At 41.2% G+C, this 23,861-nt stretch overlaps 1 protein-coding gene and 1 long non-coding RNA gene across 7 annotated transcripts in view; one reads left to right on the top strand and one right to left on the bottom strand.

The window, feature by feature from the left end:
- Nucleotides 1-5,649, top strand: part of LOC142478656 (uncharacterized) — a 38,717-nt gene extending 33,068 nt beyond the window's left edge. Inside the window, exons 2-3 of the long non-coding RNA XR_012793394.1 lie at nucleotides 1,492-1,590; nucleotides 4,898-5,649. This is a non-coding gene — a long non-coding RNA (uncharacterized LOC142478656). The remainder of the gene's footprint in view (nucleotides 1-1,491; nucleotides 1,591-4,897) is intronic.
- Nucleotides 1-23,861, bottom strand: part of ZFPM2 (zinc finger protein, FOG family member 2) — a 400,907-nt gene that overhangs the window by 61,827 nt on the left and 315,219 nt on the right. The window lies entirely within an intron of this gene.

The following is a 23,861-nucleotide window of genomic DNA, read 5'->3' on the forward strand; positions in this document are numbered from 1 at the left end:
CAAGGTGGGTTCTGAGACCAGAACACCACAAAGGACACAGAGACTATCCTGACGGTGATATTATCCACGCCGGAATTCACCCCAAGCGGTGGCAAATGACGACGTCGGACCGGACGGATTCCATGTCGTATTCTGTGATACCCGGGTGCAGGAGCCCCGGGCAGGTATTGCACCAACACTGTACAGCACGGCGCTGATCAGGCCTAAAGGGTGGGGGTATCACTTGGGGACACTTACGTGGTAGAGTGGCCAAGGGCCTCGGACAGTACAATGGACACGGTGTGGGGGTAACACGGTGGTGGGCTACTACAGACAGGCAGGGTGTATATGCAATTGACCCCTTCATGCCTTATAGAGTGGTTGACGTATATATCATATGTGTGCTTAGTAAAGGTCATAAAGGTTACTGTTATATTCTGTGTGGTATTATTATTATTATTATTTGTTCCTGCGCGGGTCTATCTCAACCCATTGGGATCCCGTACAGTTGGAGGCGCTGTCACCCAGTATCTCTGATGTACCCCAGGCTCTCAGTGGCAGGTAATATCAGCACCAGTAGACTCTTCACATAAAGGGGAAAGAGGGCTATGGCAGAGAGCGTAAAATAGCAATTAAAAGGTGCCAAAACTGTTTTACTTTTGAAAGAATATTATGTATTTTACCGCAAAAAACACAACTATACCGGTTCATAGCCAAATACATTCCCTTATGGGATTAGCACCTAAATTATATATAAATTACGTATTTAGTTCTTGTCTACAGTGAGCTGCAGGGTGAAAGAAAGGGGGGGGGGGGCGTGACGGGGGCGCGGCCATGACATCTCCCAGCAGGTACGCCCTCATTGGCTGAACAGCTGGGGGCGTGGCCTAGCGCTCCGTCACCCGTGTTATCTCACTTTTCGCGTCTGCCAGAAAAACTCGCTGCACAGCACAGCGCCCCCCCCTCGCAGCAGGCCCGGCCCCATTGAAAGGCAGCTCTTGTCCCGCAGCGCCCGCTATAGGGACCAAGCCTTCCAAATATATATTCCTTTCTTTCTCACACTGAAACATTAGAGTGATATTTGTTTCTAAACTGAAAATATTTGGCCACTTTTAAAATGTCTAAGAAGTAATGGGAATAAGGTCTTTGTGACTCAACAATGATTTCTTCTTTCTAATTGGAAACAAAAGACAGTAAATCTCTGCTGTTGTTCTCTGATTCAATAGGAGTAATTGTGGAGGTAACTGGCCTATCACAAAGCTTAGTTTAAAGCTGCGTTCCCTGCTGATCAGTTATTTATTAAACTCTCCTGAAGGGGGCAGGGGGGGGGGGCGCTTTAGAGCCAATGTCCTGGGATCCACCAATTGCTGCAGTACCGGCACCCCAGACTCAAAATGGCTACGGGACTAAGCTCGCTCCAGCGGCCAATAGAAAGCTCCGACGTCATTGGGAAATGATGTCACAAACTTCTATTGGTGAACTCGGCGGTGATTGTTTCTCTTTTTTTAACAGAAACTACAAAACATCGAAAACATATATTTTTACCGGGTACCGGTGGGACCCCAGAGGTTTCAGGACTATGAATGAGCTCAGGGGGGTCCCCTGGTTTAGGTAAGCTTCAAATAATGGGGAAAGTTTGCTGTTTCAAGTCAAACAATGCACAGTGAAGTTATAAAGTAAATGGTTAGGTTATGATTGCTTATATGTACTGGTAGGTAATCAATACAAATCCAATTGTTTTCATGTAATTATATATCAGGGTTGGGCAAATCCAGTCCTCAAGAGCTACCAACAGGCCAGATATTAGGGATACCCCTGCTTCAGTCCAGGTGGCTCAATCTGTGTCTTCTCAATCTGTCTTCGACTGAGCCACCTGTGCTGAAGCAGAAGTATCCTGAAAACCTGACCTGTTGGTAGCTCTGGAATACTGGGGTTGGCTACCCCTGCCTTATATGCTACTTAGCAAAATATGGGTAACCACACTGAGTTTCTTTAACTCCTGAGATGTGGAAAAACAAGGAGGAGGAAAAAAAAAAAGAAAAAATATTCCTTTTAAGAAAAGATTGGTAAGCCTGCTGGGACCTGGCACTTATTTTGACCGCAATTGCCCTAGTGACATCCATTTCTAGGCCACAAAGCAAGCAGTGACCCATATCTGATTGAACCAATAAAGACTCCCATATATCAGGATTTTAGTTCTTTTTATTATGCATTTTAAAAGCTTTGAATAATGTTTCACGCAGCATGCCAGCACTTAATATGTTATTTATGGGGCAAAAACGAAAAGAAATCCCTTTCCCGGGCCTATGAAATCTTCCGCTCTTGCACACGCTTTTTCTGGTTTGTTCAAGTACAGTACGATGCATAGTCACACCATCCACTGCAACACCAGGAACATCTGTGTGAATTGCACAGCGCTGTGTTTATTCATTACTCATATGTTAAAACTTGGTAGCGATCATGGGGTCAGATGCACAGAGATCCGTTACATCAAGGCAAATAACATCAGGTTCCCTAAATAGGTAACAGAGGTTCTTTTCCCTAAGTTTAATGGATATCCACTAAGCGAAAACCACATCTGTTGCTCAACTCATTAGCATAGGGTTAAAATTAGGTGACTTTAGCACTCTCTCGTGTCAAATAACCTGGCGCTCATTCCTGTCTTACCTGAAGGTGGCACCCACTCCCCCTACACAGCCTGAGTTATGGGCTTTTTTGCAGAGAAGAAAGAGACCTATTTTACTAGCATCCCAAGTGCTATTATTACTGTGCATTTGTACAGCGCTAACATATTCCACAGCGTAGTACAATACAATGAGGGTGCAGAGATTTGATAATTGCATGAACAGTTACATACAAATAAGGATTATATGTAGCCCCGCAAACCAACCTTCAAACAACATGTGGAGAGACACCAGTGCTCAAAAAGGAGCACACCTGAGATACCTGGGATATAATAAAATATACATTGCATATCTTATTAGCATATACTGTATCCCAGATATCTCATGTTGTGATGGTCTGTGTGTGTGTGTGTGTGTGTTTTGTGTATATATATATATATATATATATATATATATATATATATATATACACACAAAATAAAAAAGATATCACATGTGAGCAATATATATATATAAATATATATATCACTTGTGAGCACTAACAGTGAAGGTTTTTTGTGCCTTTTTCACCCACCATAACTTGAAAAAAAAAATATATATATATATATATATATATATATATATATTTAAAAGGGTATATTTACTTAAGGGTTCCACGTAAAAATGGATTTCAGGCAAAAGGTAACACATTGTGTGCCATTTACATGTCAATTTCCCAGAATACCTTGCTGCAATGGAAGCATTGTATGCTAGGTGATAATGGTGAAAGGCAGGGTTGCAGACCTGTCTAAGACGTGAATATGCTCACAAGTGATATTCTTTATTATTATTATTATTATTCTTTATTCTATATATATATATATATATATCGGTACCGTGTTAGCCGAGCGTTGATAATCAAAAATGAATAGACGATACCTTACTGTGGCTAACGAAATGCTTTTATTTGTGCGAGCTTTTGAGTTCTCTGATCTCTTCTTCCGGTGATGGTACAATCACAGATAACATTCTTATATGCACTGTTTTTAAGTTAAACTTTGCTTCATTCAATGTACCATCGCCGGAAGAAGAGATCAAAGATCTCGAAAGCTTGCACAAATAAAAGCATTTCGTTAGCCACAAAACGGTATCGGCTATTCATTTTTTATTTTATATATATATATATATATATATATATATATATATATATATATATTTTATATATATATCTCAATATATCACTTGGGACTCTCTCTAAATCTAAATCTAGATTAAATATATTAACAGATCTTAGTGCATCTGGGCCATGATGCATTGTCATGTTCTTATCACTCAAGCTTTATATACAGTAGCTCAGCTGACAACTCAAATGAATATTAAACAAATTTGGGGGGTTCACAACTAAACTTGATTTGGAACTCAGCACATGGGCGCAAGCATATTTCTGTAAAGGAGAACCCAAGTGTTTCAATACTTTGTTGACAAAATACAGGACTTTTAATGTATCCTGATATGCGAGCCTCCTGAATGCTCGGCTCAGGGCACGGTTTGATTGACAAACACGATAAAAGGAGATTTGTGTTTTAAGAGCAATACACACAGCATTGTTTAGGTTATTCTATGCATGTACAAACGGGTCTATTCTAAATCATTGTACCAAAGCCCATATTCACTAAAGGTGGCTAAACTTTACCACGTACCAACTCCCATTCATTTGAATGGAAGTTACATCGTGCTGCAGCTTAATGAACATGTGCCAGAGAAGTAGGTACCATGTGAGCTGGGGAAAGCAGATGGTAGCCCCCTGCCACACGTAGCTTCCGTCAGTGAAATTATTTTTATATGCTGCAAAAATAATAAGTGTAAGGTTCAAAAAATGTTGGCAGGCAAGGCAGGATCATACTGTAGCAGTGTTTTGTCTGTGGAAAAGTACTATAACTTGCTGAAACGCACTCATGGTATTGTGATGTGTTGTGGGCACCCGAGCACAGCTACAGTAATATTCATTTCTGTCTAGAAGTGTACACATATGAGTGATACCTGAACATTAACTCAAAGAGCTTACTGTTTCGTTTTATTATCCGACAGAAATAAAGTGACTTTACCATGGGAAGCAGACAGACACGGGAGTGGTGTTAAATCTCGCTTTAAATGTTGCGCTAGCATTAATATAATACATCGGGTTAACAGGAGCGATAACGGCTGCAGGATCTGTATTCCAATGTGTTTTAGTCCCGTCTGAAGATGAAGGGATACGTGACCCTAAATACCTTTTTTGAATCATTTCCATTTTAATTTATTTTCTTTTTTTTTAGATGTTATCTAATCTTCAGGGAACTGGTTGATTTGGATTATTTAAAATGAAAGATTGAAGAGAAAGCTGAGGAGCTAATAATCCAGATTCCATTTTGAGAATTCTGGGATCCCAATGACTAAGAAAATATATAATACATCTAATGATCGGGAGCTCGGCATACTGGATAGTTCTGGCGCTTCTCTTGCTGCAGTACAATGCGGTATTTAATATGCTAATAATGTGTTTATGTTTATAGATGCGAGCTGACATACGATGCATTATATAGTGTAATATTAACCAGCTCATTTCAGCAAATAGCTTTAGAGAGCTGTTTGCCACTCTAGGAGGGGGATATACAGTAAATGTATTATGCCTGTAAGCAAAGCCAGTGTGACAGGCCTACAACAATACATTTTCATTACTTTATGAACATTGTTACTACCGTCTGTCACTGTTGATTATACTCTGTTTGTTAAAGAACCGTTCTGATGCTTTCTGACAAGAATTGTAAAATTGTGGTCTCTTCCCTATAAAATAGACCTATAAGTCCAGCCCCCTCCTAAATGCAAAATGTTTCAAGCTTTCAGAAATATATTAGTTCAAGTGGCCTTCAGTGCTGAATATGTAAATCCTTAATGCATTGTAGGTATCAATTTATCATTAAACACTTAAAAGTCTTCCTGGGGACATTGCATTTTTTTCTATTGTTTGCCTTTTGCTGCATTAAATAATATAATATTGCTTACATTTAATAAAGGTCATTAGCAGGGGGGGGGGGGTTATTCCCTCACACCTGGCTATGGAATGGAAAATAGATGGTGGACAGAGATGCAGAATTGATAATCATAATATGTGTGCCTCTTAAATCCTCCTTATCTCTTTGTATTGGTGCACCCTAAATAGCAAGCGGATGCAGACTCGGTGAAATAGGTCTCAGCAGGATTACTAAAACTAAAATGCTCCACAATAAAGAAACGTTTCACAAACCCTGCTGCAATTAATATTTATTTTAAAAAAAAAAAGCCCTATTGCCCAAGCATTGAGCAGGCCACGTGAAGTCACAGGGGTCATGTATCATTATTTCTTGAGTCAAAAACTAGTGAAACTCTGGAACAAAAACGTGCACCAGATGTATCAAAGACAATGACATCTTGAGCTGTTTCCTTCCCTAGAATTGCACCACTTCTGCGCTAACTAAAAGTATGTCATCACCAGATTGCATTATTTGAGTTTGCCTTTTTAACATTGGGGGCATTCAATTGGGATATTGGCTTCATCCGATATAAAGAAAGCCCCTAAGTAAATTAGTAATTAGAATTGAAGGCATTATATTTCTAGTATGTCTGACACATAGATAAAGCTTAATATAACCATATTCACCACAGTGCTGTAGAAACCTAAGGCTGCGGCCCCGCTAGTGCTGAGCGGGCGGCACTTGCGGCAGTTACTTACATATATAGATATATAGATATATGTAAGTCCCCGCTCACGCTGTGCTCGTGTTTGAGCACACACGCTCACCCACGCTTAGATAAACAAAAACATTATACTTTCCCGCGTGCTCAACAACCCGCAATGCGTGTAAATGCAGGACACCCGGTGCTCGTGCTTGGAGCGCTCTCCAAGCACGAGCTCGCTCAGCGCCAGCGGGGACTCAGACGAAGTTTGTAACATTTCTGAAGCATCCACAGGTGAATTTACAGATGTGTGATTACCTCGCCAGAGAAAAATGTGATACATTCTTTAACTGGAATAGATAAAACATGTTGAGAATGTACTTATTTATATTTTGCTCCTGATCACAAAGTACACCAGCTTTGCACCAATATTTCTTTTTTTACAGTGAAAACAGGTGAATATAATATTTTCATTCCAATTTTCTTGCAAAGAAAAAAAATATATATTTTGTATTTTGAAATAAATTATATAAGTAGCTTTCTAATAATAATAATAATAAAACTGCCACCTTCTCTGGCTTCAAATCCTTTCAGTTAATAAACCTTAACAGCACCGACGTGTTTAGACATTGTTCCAAGCTTATTTCACTGATACTATGGCTTATAGTAATTAGTCATTACTCGGATGCCTACACGGGCAACATAATAAGTATTGTTTTCCTGAATTATAAAAAACGGCAGCAACCTCATACTGCAATAAAGGAAACAATTATAAAAACGGTAACCTTTATTGATAGCTGTACAAAAGGAGAATCCTTGATAATGTGGCATAGTGTTTTTTTCTCAAGAGATCTGTCGATCTAACCTTCTGTGTTTGCTTTTGTTGCTTCCTTTTGATTATCCACATTGCATATTTTCTTGTCTGTACTCAACGGCATTAGAGGAGTTGAGATGAAAGCCATTATTACTCCTATATTTCAAGGAAAAGTGTGGTTTACACATCTAAAGAAGGAACGAGTTTGATAGCGAACAAGAGTTTTTCCACAGTAAAATTCTCAGGAGTTCACCAAGGATTTGGAAAGAAATTACTTTAAAGCAAATTAAAATGTGTGTTTTAAAGAAGCAATTCGTGCAATATTCTAAGTGTGTGTTTTAAAAAAAAATAAACCCGTTCTTTAGTTTTAGATAATACTTAGTACATGTTTTATTATTCAACTCTTAATGCCATTTTTTAATGAGTTTTAATATAATAAGCATCCTTTGATTACTACAGCAGGTTTTAGCACACTTCCCCAGCAGTGCGAGATCTTTGCACCACTTTCCTGTTTGTGATCATTTGTTGCCAATGTTCCCAACAGTTCGAGCTGCAAACTGCAACAATAGATAATGTTACCTTGGTAATATAAGAATACATTATAGCTGCTGAGTTACACTGACTGAACAATTGATGGAAACCGAAAGGCAGACATTTAGTGAACCTGGGAAGCACGATCTTTGCTGTTTGATGACGGGAGAACAAATCGATTGGCAACTTAGGTAATTAGCTTTTAATAAAGGTAATCAAAGGCTGCATATAATAAACACACTATTTTTTCAGTGCCCCATGGATTGCCTCTTTAACTGGTATGATTTATCTGTACTGTTGGCATGTCATTATTTTTTTTATAACCAGCTGAGAAACACCAGTATCACTTAAATCATCATACTTTCACTTACAACGTGACTCTTGACCAGAAAACAGATGGAATTCAGGTCAGAACAGACATACAGTAAATTGTCAGAGATACCTGGAAATGCATATAGAACGCTTGCCTGCAATATGCTCAACTCTAGGTGGTTATTAGTCTTTCAACGTCATTAGCACTTAAAATTCAGCAAGTTCACCCATTTCTTTAAAGAAGTAAATTAAATGCAACTAGACACATTCAATCAGGATTAGGAAATTCATACCTGGCCTGTGTAGGTAATGCCTGGCTGGCCAGAGATTAAAGTGAAGACTTCCAGAAATGTATATTATAGAATACGAAAAGTTCCCATTATCTCATTAGAATTTCAACAGATCCAATTAAAAAGATAACAGTAGCAGGAATATCAGTCAATATCAGTAGAGAATGTATTTTAACAAACTCGTTGGTCTATGAATTCTAATGGGTTTCATTAGAAATATGTCTATGAGACAAATAAGAATCCTTTTACATGTAAAATAAACATTACCCAGTCTATGCAAACATTGTAATGATTTTAAAAGAACAAGGCACATTTGTCCTCGTTTCATTGTACAATAACACTGCTGTAATGTGCATGAGCAGTTTAGAGCATTGAACAGTCTCCAGTTTTCTTTCTTTTTTTTAGCCGGATCTATATCATTATGCATAATGATAAGATGTATTATTGAAATCAAGTGATGATCTGCATACTGGCCTCGACAGGAGCTGTCATGCTGTTGATATCTGTGTGTGTGTGTTTTGCTCTTTCCAACCAGTTTTGTGTAGTGTTATTTTGAGTGCAGGGTGGTGAACCTACTGAGTTCTATTCCCCAACCTGAAACCTTGTGCCATGTAGCTGTGTAGGACTGAACTTTTTACTATTCTTTCTAGCATAAAGTAACACTCATTTTCTCCCCTGTAAAGGCAAATGTTATCCAGCCTAATGATTGCTAATGGTTAATTGTTAAGAGTTTTTTTACTCACTAACTTAGCTTCTTGTATGTATGCACCCTTGTTATATTTTACAGCTGTTCTTGCACTCTTAGGCGCACATCCACAAAAGGATGCTAGGCTTTAGCACGACATTACCCCTGTTCATATGAATTTTAGTCAAGTCATACTAAAGCACAGCACCCTTTTATAGATCTGGCCCTTAAAATGTACACTTTGGATTAGACATGAAACCTGTAAATTAAAATGTGTATTTACTTTACATAAAGATACATTATGTTGTGTGGTGATATCCGAGTCATTAATTACAAAATATAATTTTATTACGGTTTCAGGTCACAAAGAAACTGCTGATTTCTCGTGCATATTCACTTTTTTATTTAAAGGAGCAGTTACACCTGCTCTTTTTTGGCACCTCCCTCCCCACCCTTCTTTTGTACATGGATAGGAAGCAGGGGGTCTCCAGGGCTAAAACCATGTTAACTTCCGCTCCAGGCACCCCTTGCTTCCCAGGATACAGGTACTTCACAGAGAAGGTGCCACTGGAGCAGTGTCACGGAGAAACAAAATGGAGGTTCAAATATCCCACGTCACGTGCCAATAAAAAGGTGCCACGGTTCAGACTGGCCCGCACTGTGCAGGTGTTGTATACTTCCATTAAGTACAGACAACATCTTCTCCAGTAAGTATCCCAAGAAGCAGGGGCCCTGGAGCTGAAATGAAAGCGGTTCAGCTCTGGAGACTCACTGCTTCCAATACTGTACATGTACAAGAAAAAGAGGGAGGTCCAGGGGGAACTGTTCCTTTAAGCAGATAATGAATAATCAACCTCAGCGGTACAGCACAAATGTACCATCATTTTGTATTGTTAGTATGTCAATTGAAATACATGGCAGGGATTTGTTAAATAATGTCTCGGTGAAAAACATTAAAATACACCATGCTCCATAGCAAGCCGTACAAAAAAATATTGCTATTTTCCCTTTGTTAAGATTCTACATAACTATATAGTTTAAATAAAGAACGCAATATGACATGTAGATCTAAATAAACAAATCTGTAATCTGCCATTAAAATACACAAGCAGTCACCATGCAACCAACTGTTTCATGTTTATGATAAAGGAATAAATAACCCATTGATCTGGCAGCATGGCACCTGCTTTGCCAACTGACTCAGTATCAGTGGTCCCTGAACCCTCATTATTTTTCTTCAATTAAAGTTCATTGTCTCCTGAAATCTGTGCTGAGCAGATGTATACCCATCTCAGCAGCTGAACACGGAGGAATCGCAAATTTAGTAAACCTCACCATTAATAATCTACAAAACTGTATCATTTGCTGCCACTAATAGCAAGTATAAGTGATTTCTGTGTGAAGTTTACAGTAGCTGGAATGCCAAACTATATGAATCTGTCTGGCAGGGCCGCCAACGGGGAGGCGAGAGCTGGGACAAGTGTCCCGGGCCAGACGGCTGCAGGGGGCTTGGCCGGTGCCAGAGGTTGGGCCCAACCGGAAGTCTGGCCCAATTTCTGCATCCAGCCATGGGGCCTTATGTCAACACCAACATTGGACCCCCCCCCCCCCCCCACAAGGTACATTTCTTAGAGGGGGGGGTTGAGTATGAGGAGGAGTGGTTGTGTGAGAGAGGAGGGGGGATTGAGTGAGAGAGGTTAGGAAATTTAGTAAAGTATCACCATTCATAAGGTACAAAACTGTATAATTTGCTGCCACTAATACAAATTATACATGATTCTGTGTAAAGCTTGGCTGGAATGCAAAACTGTATGAATCTGTTTGGTGTAAATTCACAAAAGCCATAGAGACATGAAGCAATGGACATGATTTAACACAGGTGTATGCTGTGGTTGCAAGCAGTAACTAAGTTATTAATTCATATTTACTCAGCAGTCCTAGGCAGGGCCATCAATGCCCAGGATAAATGTAAAGAGTACCCTCCCCTATACCAAGGGCATCATAGGGGGGCGGGGTTGGCGTCTCCTTACATATGAACGTATGGGCCTGGGGAGGAGAATGGTGGTAGGGAGAAGGTATGGGCGGGGGGGGGGAGGTATGGGCTTGGGGAGGAAGAAGGTGTGGGCATGGAGTGGCGGGGAGGTATGGGCATTGGAAGGAGGGGGAAATATGGGTGTGGGGAGGGATTGGAAGAAGGTGTGGGCATGAGGGAGAGGGGGGCAGGGAGGTATGAGCCTGGGAAAAAGGTATGGTCGTGGGGAGAAGGTATGGACCTAGGGTGAGGGGATGTATGGGCCTGAGTAGGGAGGTGGAGAAGGTATGGGCATGGGGAGAGGAGGCAGGAAGGTATGAGCCTGGGGAAGAAGGTATGGGCCTGAGGAGGGGGTTGGAGAAGGTATGGGCTGAGGGGACGAGGGGTAGGTATGGGCCTGGGGGGAGGGAGAAAGATGTATGGACCTGAGGGAGGGTAGATACAGTATGGGCCCGCAGTATTGTCTGTTCCCCCCTATCAGCAGCCCTCGTGATATGCCATGTAAGAGATGTGTGCAGAGGTTCATATAATGGAGACTGATTAGGGTGAAATGATATCTTGGCTTTATTGAGCCTGTTCCTTTATCCAGGCAAAGCATACAAAAACAACAAAATAACAAACCCCCATCCCTTTGTAAGGGCTAACTTACTTCCCCAGACCCTATCTGCAGGCATGGAGGGATATTCCCATTACCAGCCTATCACCCCAGTCTCAGGAAGTACCTTAAGCAGGCGGCCCTCCATGTCAGTCTCTGGCGGGTTCTTGGGTCCTCTGTGTCCAGGAAATATAGGTCTCTGAGTGTCTGGGTGTCTTGATCTCAGAACACCTTTGTGCTCAAGACAGTGTCTGTGTGCAGGCTTCTCTGCTTTCCTGTGTCAGACCAATTATGAACTCAGGAATCTCTCTCCTGTGTCTCACATGAGGCTTCCTACAGAGCTCTCATTAGTCCAGGTGGAAACTAGTTATTTGAGTAGCTGCAATTAACTATCTCTCTGCTGGATTCTCAGAGCTCTGAGGCTGCTTTATTTAAATAGGGTTAAGTCCCTGATACATGCCACAACTCATCTTCTGGGACATTCATCTGTTTTATGGAGTAGCACTGCATATTTAATATGGCCCAAAGTGTTATGGTTGATAACACATACATTGCTTCAATTTAAAACAAACAAAAACATTTTTTTTCTCAGAGCAACGTAAAATGTATCATAGTAAGAACTACAAAAAATGTATTACAAAACATGCAGGCAGTAAATGGTTCTTTGCAATGACTCACGGGTTAATTGTGTCACTGGATAAAGATACGTTGCTACTTTTTTCACAGTTTTAAATCAGTGAGTAGTTTAGCAAATGATCCCATAGAGTTATTAGAAGTCTATGTGGAGTTATTTGACTTGCATATTATTTTAAGATCTGTCAAATTCTGCTTCTTCTTTTCAATGAAGTCCATCATGTTTTATTTGGCATAAATCTATTTAGCAAACTGATCTATTCCAATATAAGAAATGTTATGCTGTACTAAGAGAAAGAATAGAAAATCTTTGATGTGCTGCAAAACAAATTTATAAATAACCCACAATTTGTGCCTGTTCAAATGTTATTTTATATACTGTAGTAGATGAGGTTTAAAAAATACATAGGTCCATTGAGTTCAACTTCTATTAAATTTAATCGGATAAGATACTCATCCTATATATGTATTTATATTGATCTAGAAGAAAGCAAACAAACCCTGCCAATAAAACATTTGCCACATATGTCTCACAAAATAAAATAATTTCTGACTCCAGTAATGACAATCAAATTTCTCTTGGATCGCCAACCTTCTTATGCTTAAATTATTTGAATTGTCCCTGTATAGCTTTCCTATCTAAAAAGATGTCTAACCTTTTCTTAAAGATATCTATTGTATCTGAAATCAGTCTCATCATCATTTTACTGTACTGTACTTACTGTAAAGAACCCTTCCCTTTGCTCCAACCTTAAGGTAGGATTCTGTTTCAATTGTACTGTACTTTGGGGTGAAAAGTTCCCTTTAAAACTCCTTGTATTGACCTTTAATATCTCATAATATCTCCTCTTAAATGCCTCTTTTCTAATGTAAACAAACCTAATTTGGATACCCTTTACTCATGAGTCAGGAGAGACGGGAGAGAATGAGGGGCTATGTCAGAGTTTTAGCAGTGGAGCAACAGAGGAAAGGGTGTATCTTTTTAATATTGCGGAGGAAAAAGCAACAGGTTTTAGATACGTTTTCAATGTGAGAGAGGAGTCGAGTGTGACCCATAGGCAGAGGGCTACTGGGTGTATGACAGAACTTCCAACAGTACTGTGGAAGGAGGTAGTGGGGCCCGGTTTGGGATGAAATATGAGGAGCTCTGTTTTTGACATGTTGAGTTTAAGTCGGCGGCGGATCATCCAGGATGATATCACAGAGAGACATTCCGAAACTTTGGTCTGTACAGCAGGTGTAAGGTCAGGGGTTGAAAAGTAAATGTGTGTGTCGTCAGCATAGAGGTGATATTTGAACCCAAGAGATGTGATTAGGTTACCTAGAGAGTGTGTGTACAGAGAAAAGAGGAGAGGTCCCAGGACAGAGCCCTGGGGTACCCCCACAGAGAGACCGATAGAGGAGGAGGAGGTGTTAGCAGAAGAGGCACTGAATGTACAATGGGAAATCCAGATAGAGTCTTCTTACGAACACCAAGAGCATGGAGAATGTGATTGAGGAGAGGGCTCACTATACCAACCTCAAGGTAATGAATAAACAAGTATATGGGTAGCTCTGTGGCTGATACTACACACCTCATACATCAACCTTGGCTCCTTGCAGATCCACTTACCAGAACACCCTCCTACTGTCTCTGTACATTCTCCCTACTTACCACTTAGATTGTAAGCTCTTCTGGGCAAACACTCCTTTTTCCAAATGTTACTTTTATGTCTCAAACTTTTATTCCCACTATGAGTTATATTATTATGTCACGTGTATTACTGCTGTGAAGCGCTATGTATATACATTGCACTAGTGTATATAAATAAAGATATACATACATACAAGTTAAAAAGCGGTGGCCCCAGTGCTAAACCTTTAGGTTGCCTATTTATCTTCTGAAATTTTCCCTATAAGAACTTCAGCCCAAATTATTCTTTGTGGATTCTTCCCTACTTGACTAAAATCTGCCTTTCTAAAATTAAAAATCTTTGTTCATCCCATACTGTATTATACTGTTTTTCATAAATAATTTCAAAGGATACATGGTATGATAACTGTTTTCCAAGTATTTCCCCACTTGAAAAAATTGCTATTATTTCTACAATGTTTGATATTACTAAGTCCAGTAATGCCCCTCTCTTGCTTGGTTCCCCAATAATTTGGATCATGCAATTGTCTTTTAGCATTCCCAAAAACCTATTTCCCTTTGCTGTACTGCTAATCCTATTACTCCACTGTATGTCCGGATAATTAAAATCACCCATTTATACTGTAGATACTGTACATTAGTTAAGGAGCCAAAAGGAAACATACTGATACAGATGTTGGCTGACTAGCTTTCCTTGGGACCTTTATTAGTAACGCTGTATCCTCCAAAGGACAACAGCATCAAGTTAAGTCATGTTTTCACTTGTAACTATAACAGACATTAGGGATAATGACATGCAAATGATATGTAAATGCGGTGTTATCATAGCATCACCTATCTGTTAAGGTTAAGGAGAGTAAAGGTTAATGTTTACACTATTTAGGTCATAGCTACATTTGGCGTTACTCCCATCCAAACCCTGAAGTGGTGCTTTTGCAGTGTCTGGATGGGAGTAACGTCACAGTTGAGTTGAGGATGTAGCAGTATTTCCCGGCATTATTTCCTTCTTCTCCCTTCATTCTCTCCACTCAACCTAAATGGGTCTGGATAGACATAATGACAAGACTGACAATTATTGGAAGATAACAATAACATGACAGCCTATGTTAACTAGTGTAAAGTAGCAAAACTGTCTAAAATGCATTTGCAAACATTTTAAGCCTTTTATTAAACCTCAAATTTTATTTTCTGCGAAACATTTCCCCAAGCCTCAAGAGGCTAAAAATATTGACAAATTAGTAAGTTTTCAACTACATATCAAAAGACAAAGAGCAAAACATTGTGACCTATTTAGTTTCCTCCTTAAGTGAAATCTAGCAATTTTCGAGAATTTCACAAACAAATCTAGCGATTTTAGAGAATTTAGCAAACTAGCATATTACATTAAATTGCAATGCACATTATTTCCAAACAACTCTTAATACGTGACAAATCATCGATGGGTTCTAAATAATAAAGTGCCAATTTCGCATCTATACTAATGAGATCAAGGCCAGATTTACCAATGGCACAGTAGGCATGTACCTAGAGGCCCCCAAGGTTAGGGGGCCCTGTGGGTGCATGGTGCTGTGCTGCCTGGCAGGGACGCCGACAGGGGGGGGGGGAGCTGGGACAGCAATGGGGGGCCCAGCAGGCCTCTCCTTCACCTCTCCCTCACTGTGGCAGGTCCGGCCTTCACTTGAGCCACACTGGAAATTGGGCCTACCCGGAAGCCGGGCTCAACTTCCGGGATCAGTGTGGCACCGGAGTCCTCTCCACAACAAAGAAGGTAAGGGTGTGTATTGGGTGGAGGGAGGTTATTATATGTATTGGGGGAACGGGAAGGGGTTTATTGTATGTAATTAGGGGAAGGGAGTTATTGTTGTCCGAGAAGGGGTTATTTTGGGTGTGGGAGGTTTTTAAGTGCGGGGAGGGGGGGTTACTGAGTGTCAGAGGTGGGTGTAAAGAAGAGAGAGATAGGTGGGGGTGTAAGTAGAGAGAGGTCGAGGTCTAAGAGAGAGAGGGGGAGAAGTGGGCGTGTGTAAGAGAGAGAGGGGTGTCTCTTACCTTTTCCGGAACTGCCCTCCTCCTGCAGTGTCGCATTGTTATGGTGACCCAACGTCACATGGTGATGCATTGTCATAACACTGCGATGCTGCAGGAGGAGGGCCGCCTCGAGGAAAGGTCACCAACGTATTGGTGCGTAGGGTCTTAATCTGGCTCGGAATATGATATTTTTGATTGTTGAGTCTGCATATAATTAGTTTTGTAGATACCATGTGCATGAAATCCGTTTCTGTTTAAAGTAACGTCACGTTATGAGCCCTGATTTAACAAAGCTTAAAACTTCAGGGCCTTAGGCTGCATCCATAGAAGCACCGACAGTGCTCCTCCGCGCTGACGCTGAGGCTCGCCTGCAAGCCCATACAATCGCTCCTGATTGAGCATGCGAGCCAGCGTGCACGATCGGGAGGCGGAGCACTGACGTCATGGGGCCAATAGCCCGCAAAGCATCGACATCAACGTCATGGCGCCAACATCAACGTCACGGCGCCAAAGTCACAGCGCCGACGTCGTGACGCTGCTTCGCTGTGATTGGAGGTTTTCTGCCAACAGCGCGCTCAGATACAATTTATGATGCCGGCTGAAAATCCCTGCACCTCAGCACGCCTGCGGACGCTCGCGGAAGCCCCCTCTCAAGACATCCTCATTGAGGATGATGGGGCTCATCTCGCAGCGTCCGCACGGCTCAGCGCTGTTGGTCCTTCTATGGATCACAGCCTTAGACAAGTCAGATCAGAAAGTGGTAGTGAAGTACAATGTAGGCTGCATTAAGGCTTAATGTACTTTTACTTACTGGTATATGAAGTATTGGCAAATTGTTCAGCATCTTTCTAACATGTAGCAAGTTTCATACATACATACATGATACATATTATTTAGCCATACTCTATAAACGCCAACTGAAGCACAGAATGTGTTGAGAAAATGACTACAAGATACTTTATACTAGAATTGATATATATCTTTATCATAATGTACATTTGTTTGGCAAGCATGATGTTGAAAGAAGCATACCGATTTTATGAACATCAGTTTAGTGCCAAAATGACTTTGCTCCTGATGTGTTTTCAGGACCAAAGAAAATATCTATTCCTATTACCTATTTTCAAAACTCTGTATTTTTTTTTATTCTTCAAAACACTTGTTACTTTCAATCTGATTGCTGGTTTACATTTCAGGTAAGACTCTAAAAACATTACATAGTGGGGTTTGTGTGCTCTAATAGTAGCAATGTTGGTTATCTTAAGCCTTTTTGGACAGCAGGTAGTTGACATTATTGTAAGCACATTTTTACTTAAATTGCAACTGCTGTGATATAATTTGATTTGCTTTTGATACCATCACATGCTGCTTGTAACAGTAACTTTACAGCTAGACAAATTAAGGAATGCATCTGTGCTACACAGCGAAATTTAAGCTATGGGAGATTTTGCCTTCGGGGTTTTATCTCTGTTTGCTATATTTATCAACTCATATTTAGTGTATAACACAATATGATGGAACATTTATTTCCAAACAACTCTTAAAAATATTCATTGCACTACTTATCTTATGTGCTGAATGAATGCAATTTGACTTAGTCATATAATATCTTGTGTCTGTAAAATGTTTATAAAATTACTGCAAATCAATAAAAACTTTGGAGGACAAGAAAATAAGTTTTTTTCCCAATACTGCTTGGGATGACAATAGAGGTACCCTTGGTTATATGTATACTTGTTAAACCTACTCCTGTGTAACTCTCACTTTGCAATATAACTTTTACAGTTATAGACAAACTACAACATAACCTGTACTTAAGTGCATATGTAAGTATATGTACATAAAAAGTCTGTAGCTAATTTGGTCTCTTATTACAAAATTAATCAAAGTAAAAAAGTGACATTATAAATATTAAATGTTATGCAGCATTCTGACCCTCTATAGTGAATCTGCAGTAACTGGAATGTTCCCAGACAATGTGCAGATGTGTATTAAATGCATTGGGTTTACAGTATACAGTATGAGGGCCACTTTCCACTTACAAAGGCAGCAGAACTTTAGAAAGTGAGTTCTTACCTTCAATCTCTTGTTCTGTAAGAAGTGGGATTTTCTTTAAAATATAAGATTGCGTGGTACTTTTGATTATGGACATTTTTTCAGTTACATTCTCTTTTTTTGTAGATGGGCTGGGGATTATGTAGTATGTAGATTTGCATGTTGCTGTACATGCAACATGGGAAACGAACATCTTCATAATTCACACATTGATTATCTTTGTGTACATAATCAGCTCAGATTTTTGCACATTTTAAAAATACACATATAGATGTAGCACTGCTTCCCCTCCTCCCTCTGGCTTTACCCTGGCTACAGTCCTGTGTGGTACTCGGTATCTGTTTGGCTCAGGAGATTCTGAGTGTTCTGCGGTGTAGTGGGGAAACGGGCCAGGCTCACGGTGATCCTGGATATTCTTTCTTGGTGTCAGCGCCTCCAGTCATAGTGGGCTCCAGTAGAAATGAAGACAATCCCCACCATGACAGTCTTGTATCCCCATACATCTGGCCAATAGATTGTGACTCATCCAGATATATAAAAAGGGATGGTCTTTATTCTGCAGCCACTGCATGATGTTCTTACAGCGATTGCAATCAGTTGGCAGGATAGCTTCCAGACTCCTGGATGGTACAGGCCTGCTGGTAATGATGAGGCTTCACTAGAGTAGTGATTGCACCTAGCCCATGAAGGACTGAGCACATGTCTCCCTCCCAGCCGGGAGGAGACTTGGCTTACATCCTCATTCCTTGAAGGGGAAGAGGAAACTGCCTGAACCCCACCCTGTGAGGGCTGGGTTCATCTCTATAATTTAGGACACCTCCTCCTTGGTGCAAAGGGGGAGGGCACAGGCCCTGCATCCTTATTGGACAGACACAGACTCCCAGGTCATCTCCACTTCTGCCACTCACAGAGGTTGCAGGAGGAGGGGAAAACCACACAGGATAGCCTGTCATTGTCTGGATCTTACTGGAACTTACATGACAGGAAAGGCAGAAAGGTTGCTTGTCCAGCGATCGCTACATAGACAATAAGAAAACATACCATTGTGTGAGTCGAAATGTATAGACTTCCCTAGACAACTGGTGCAATACTAGGAGCTGAAAGGTTTATCCCTAACAATTCTAACATTTTTACTTACACTAGATCAGAGGTCGGCAACTTGCATGCGGCTCTTTAAGCTGCTACTTTCGACTCTCTGCAGGTTGCCGACACCCAGCTACTAGCAAACATAAGCTGGCGCGATCAGCAGAGGTGGCCTGCTGGAAGGTGTCCATGGAGGTGCCTGTCCAGGCAGCTTGCTGTTGACTGGTAGAAGGGATGTTCCCCTGACAGGCACCTCTGTGGGCACCTTTCAGCAGGCAGCTCAGCAGGCCCCCTCTCTACAAGTTTCTAACAGGAACCCTCAACCCTCCAGGGCAGCAGGTAGGCAGCAGGCACACTCAGATCCTCTCTTCCAATATCCCTGTCCCCTCTCTCTCTCACTCCTCTCTCTTCCCATCTCTCTCTCTTCCCCCCTGTCTCTTCCAATCTCTCTCTCATTCTTCTCTCTTCCCCCTGTCTCTCTCCTTCCCCCCTCTCTCTGTCACCTTCCCCTCTCTCTCGCCTTCCACCCTCTCTCTCTCCTTTCCACCGCTCTCTCTCTCATTCCCCCTCTCTCTCCTTCCCCCCACTCTCTCTCTATTTCCTATCCCCTCTCTCTCGCCTTCCCCCCTCTCTCTCTCTGTCTCCTTCCCCTCTCTCTATCCTCCCCCTCTTTCTCTCTCCTTCCCCCCTCTCTCCTCCCCCTCTCTCTCCTTCTCCTCTCTCTCTCCTTCCCATCTCTCTCCCTCTCATTCCTCTCTTCCCCCCTCTCTCTTCCAATCTCTCTCTCATTCTTCTCTCTTCCCCCCCTCTCTCTCTCCTTCCCCCCTCTCTCTGTCACCTTCCCCTCTCTCTCGCCTTCCACCCTCTCTCTCTCCTTTCCACCTCTCTCCTTCCCCCTCTCTCTCCTTCCCCCCACTCTCTCTCTCTATTTCCTTTCCCCTCTCTCTCGCCTCCCCCCCTCTCTCTCTCTCTGTCTCCTTCCCCTCTCTCTATCCTCCCCCTCTTTCTCTCTCCTTCCCCCCTCTCTCTCTCTCCTTCCCCCCTCTCTCTCCTCCCCATATCCCAACACAAAATACGCTGTGCAGTGTGAGGTTTAATGGGGGGGGGGGGGGTGAAGGGGTGATATGTGGGGATTACAATGGGAAGATGGGGGGGTTAATCAGGGGGGGCCAAGCTCCTTTAATTTGACCTGGGTATTTAATTTGATATGTGTGTATTTGGGGGTGGAGGGGGTATTGTGGGGGGCGTTGTGTATGTGTTTTTTGGGGAGGGTAGTTTATATATGAAAAAAAAACTAAATAAAGGGACTTATTATTGCGAGATGCATTTAATTCCCCCACATATTTTGCTGTATGTTAATGCTTATTTACTGCTTATATACATACCTATTGGCAGTGTTCGACAAAGCTATACATTTGCTCGCCCCGGGCGAGTTGATTTAACCCCCGGGCGAGTAAATATTGGCCCAAGCAGCACACGTTTGGTACTAGGTGGCGAGTAGATTTTTTTGTGTGGCGAGTAGATTTTTTGGTGATTTGTCAACCACTGCCTATTGGTGTGTACAGTATATGTGTTTGTGGGGGAGTAATATTCATGAATGTGTTGCGGCTCTCTGAATATTTTGGAGAAATATTTTATTTTCTAAAATGGCTCTTCTTCCTTGAGAGGTTGCAGACCCCATGCACTAGATGTAACACAGTCAGTTTGCCAGTCACACATATATTGCAAACAAGCAGATCAGATACTGTGCTGGGGAGAAATGTTATCAAGCAAATGTTGTCCTAGTTCAAATCAAATGGTTCATTGTATGCCAATGTTGCACAGGTTTCCAACTGTATACAATTTAACTGCAGATTATCTGCTAGTGTGACTTTGCTGACACACACAGTATTTTCTTTTGATGCAGAACATATATTTACCCACTCCTAATCCAAACATATTCTTTTAAGTGAAAAGACGGAGACAGGGACATATTGCAGATCATTTTCAGTTGCATGACTTAAAATTGTACATCTTTCCGATAGACGCAAATCTTCCTAAATGTGTTTTCATTTCCACTTGGCTACCAAGAATATTGAGTATTGTTTTTACATGTAAGACATTGTCTAAGTACAGCATGGTGTGTGGTATAAAGTATTGTTAAAAATCATATTATTTTCACAAAATTACCACACCAATATATTTAACATGTAGATTTGCATGCTTTGCATCTTAAGTGACCCTGAAAGTCTAACACCAAGACTACATATTACAGCTGCACCATCAGATGTAATGAGTTATGGTACTATCGGCATGTTGATAAGCTATAGCCCAAAGAAGAACAAGTAGGAAGTATAAAAAATATGGCCAGAGGATGGGATAAAATTATCAGCGAGTGTGTTTTCCTGTTTGGTTTTAATCTACATTTAATTAAATTCTTATCTTCTGTGTACTTATGGTCGCATTTGAATGGCGAGACTGCATTCATTATGAATGGTAAAACTTAACTCAGAGAACATTGCATGTGGCTTCGTTAAAAAAAAAAAAAGGAGAAGCGAAAGAATTCTGTCTTTCTTATATCTTGTTAAAGGGAGCTGCATTCCTTTTGGGTCAAGTGCTATGCCAAATATACATACTGTACTGTAACACACAATGTTGACCATCTGAGCAAAATCATAAATGTATACTTATAATTGACCATCTCTTATTGAGACCGTAGTTGGTTTAAAAATGATCGCATATGACATCTTTACAAAAGATTGTGTTTGCATTTACAAAGCTGCCACACGATGTATTTTATTTTCTCCTGGAATTACATTTATTATGTTACCTTTGTTACTACACCCGTGACATGCACAGTGCTACACCTTTTTCATTAAGAAGGCAGCCGTTTCATTTATATGTGTACATACTGTATGACTTATTGAAGACATTATGTCCAATACTTCATCGGAAGACAATGAACATGTTGACCTTTCCAACAAAAGAACATCATTCCCTTAATGATGGAGCAGCTGTTGCTAGTTGAGTCGATACACACAATCCTGTCTGTACAATCACAAGCATAATATTAATAAGAGTCCCATCTAAATGATGTGATATGATGTGTTACTTGTGAATACATGAACTCTTTATTGCATTTGTGTAGGCATTCAGCGTTTACTTCTGCCACCACATATTTAGCTTTTGGAAATCCGTGGATTCGATATAGAATGAGAATTCTTTTTTTGCAGAAATGTATGAAGAAAAATACACAGGAGCATAAGGACAGTAGGGGAAGGTGGTGTGGGTGCGCAATTTGAGGGACTTGGAAGTTAAAAACAGACTCAGTGGATTCCAGGACAGAGGGAGTAAAGGTCATTTAATTTTAGACCGTCAGAAGGCAGTATTATAAGAAATGACAATCAATGTACAGTGTGTGAAATCTGCTTTGGAGCTTGATTTCCTCAATTGACGTTCAGCAAAGCGGGAGTATCTCTGGAGGTATCGGGTTGTTGTTGGTGTGCCATGGTAGAGGTTTGATGGGACGGTAGCAGAAAGTTGTGCCAGAAGCTATTTGGTTAAGGGTAGTTGAGAACCAACTATTATGTTTCGAGGTGACCAATTTTGAGCATGAGAGGTTGGTGAGAGGAGGCTTTGCAGAGACATAGAGAAGTTACTAAGGTCTATTTTATGTAAGTTATGATAGGTGCGAGAATTGGTTGGTGAGAGGGAGGCAAGAAGTAGAGTGAGAGGGAAAGAGATGAGATGGTAATCACAGGAAGGATACAGTGAGTTAAAGATATTGGAGAGGGAGCAGAGATGAGAGAAAACAAGATCAAGTGAGTGACTAATGATGCGTAGGAGAGCTGGTCCAATGGGAGGGACCAGGTGGAGATTATTGGGAGACGAGAGTTAATTGGAGCATTTGGGTTATAAAAAGGGATATTAAAGTCCCCTTGATCGAGAGTGGATTAGGCAGAAGAAAGTTGGAAGCCAGGTACAAAATGTGTCCAGGAACTTAAAGGTAGGTCCAGGGGGACAACAGATGACTGCAAAACAGATAGCGTCAGGGGAGAAAATACAGATTTTATGTGCTTCAAAGCAGGACATACGAGGGAAGGACTAGGGTGTATTACTTGGAAAGTGCATCAAGGCGAGAGCAAGATGTCATGATGAAGTATTATTGATAGTTTAACACTCATGTTTTTTCTGTCTGTAGAATCATATATTTGTGACTAAAATTCATAAACCACTTTAGGGGTGGTGGGTACTTTGGCATTTTTCACAAATGTATTTGATACAATGAATTTATTGTGAGTTGTATGAAACATACATGTGTATATGCAGGGCCAGTACAACCACTAGACGGCTTCTTAGGGCGGCACATTTTTGGGGCATGGGGAGGCTGTGCGTGGGAGGCCAGGAGTAGAGGAGGCTGCTTTCCCATGCTGCTGCCATGCTCCACTGCAGCAGGACATGTTCTCCCTGCACACTACTATTCAGGGTAAGAAGGGGGTGTAAAACAGAGGGGGGGGAGGGTGTAAACCTGATGGGGGGGGTGTAAAAGAGAGGGGGGTGTAAAACAGAGAGGGTGTACAATGGACAAGAGGTGTAAAAGTAAAAGGTGTAAAAGTGAGGATGGGAGGGTATAAAAATGGAGGGAGGAGCATGTAAAAATGGAGGGGATGGGGAAGAGAGAGGGCGAGAGAGAAGGGTTGAGGGGTTGGGGGAGTAAGAGAGAGAGTGGAGTAGGGGAGAATGAGAGAGAGAGAGAGAGAGAGAGAGAGAAGGGTGAAAGAGAGAAGGGTGGGGGGAGTGAAAGAGAGAGGGGTGGAGTGAGAGAGAGGAGTGTTTGTTTGTTACACTGCTGTCTTGACAAAGATTCTGGATATGACTGAAATGCTGGCAATCTATATATATAATAGGCAAAAGTGGGG

Source organism: Ascaphus truei, chromosome 2 (genome assembly GCF_040206685.1).
Source record: "Ascaphus truei isolate aAscTru1 chromosome 2, aAscTru1.hap1, whole genome shotgun sequence".
Lineage (NCBI taxonomy): Eukaryota > Metazoa > Chordata > Amphibia > Anura > Ascaphidae > Ascaphus > Ascaphus truei.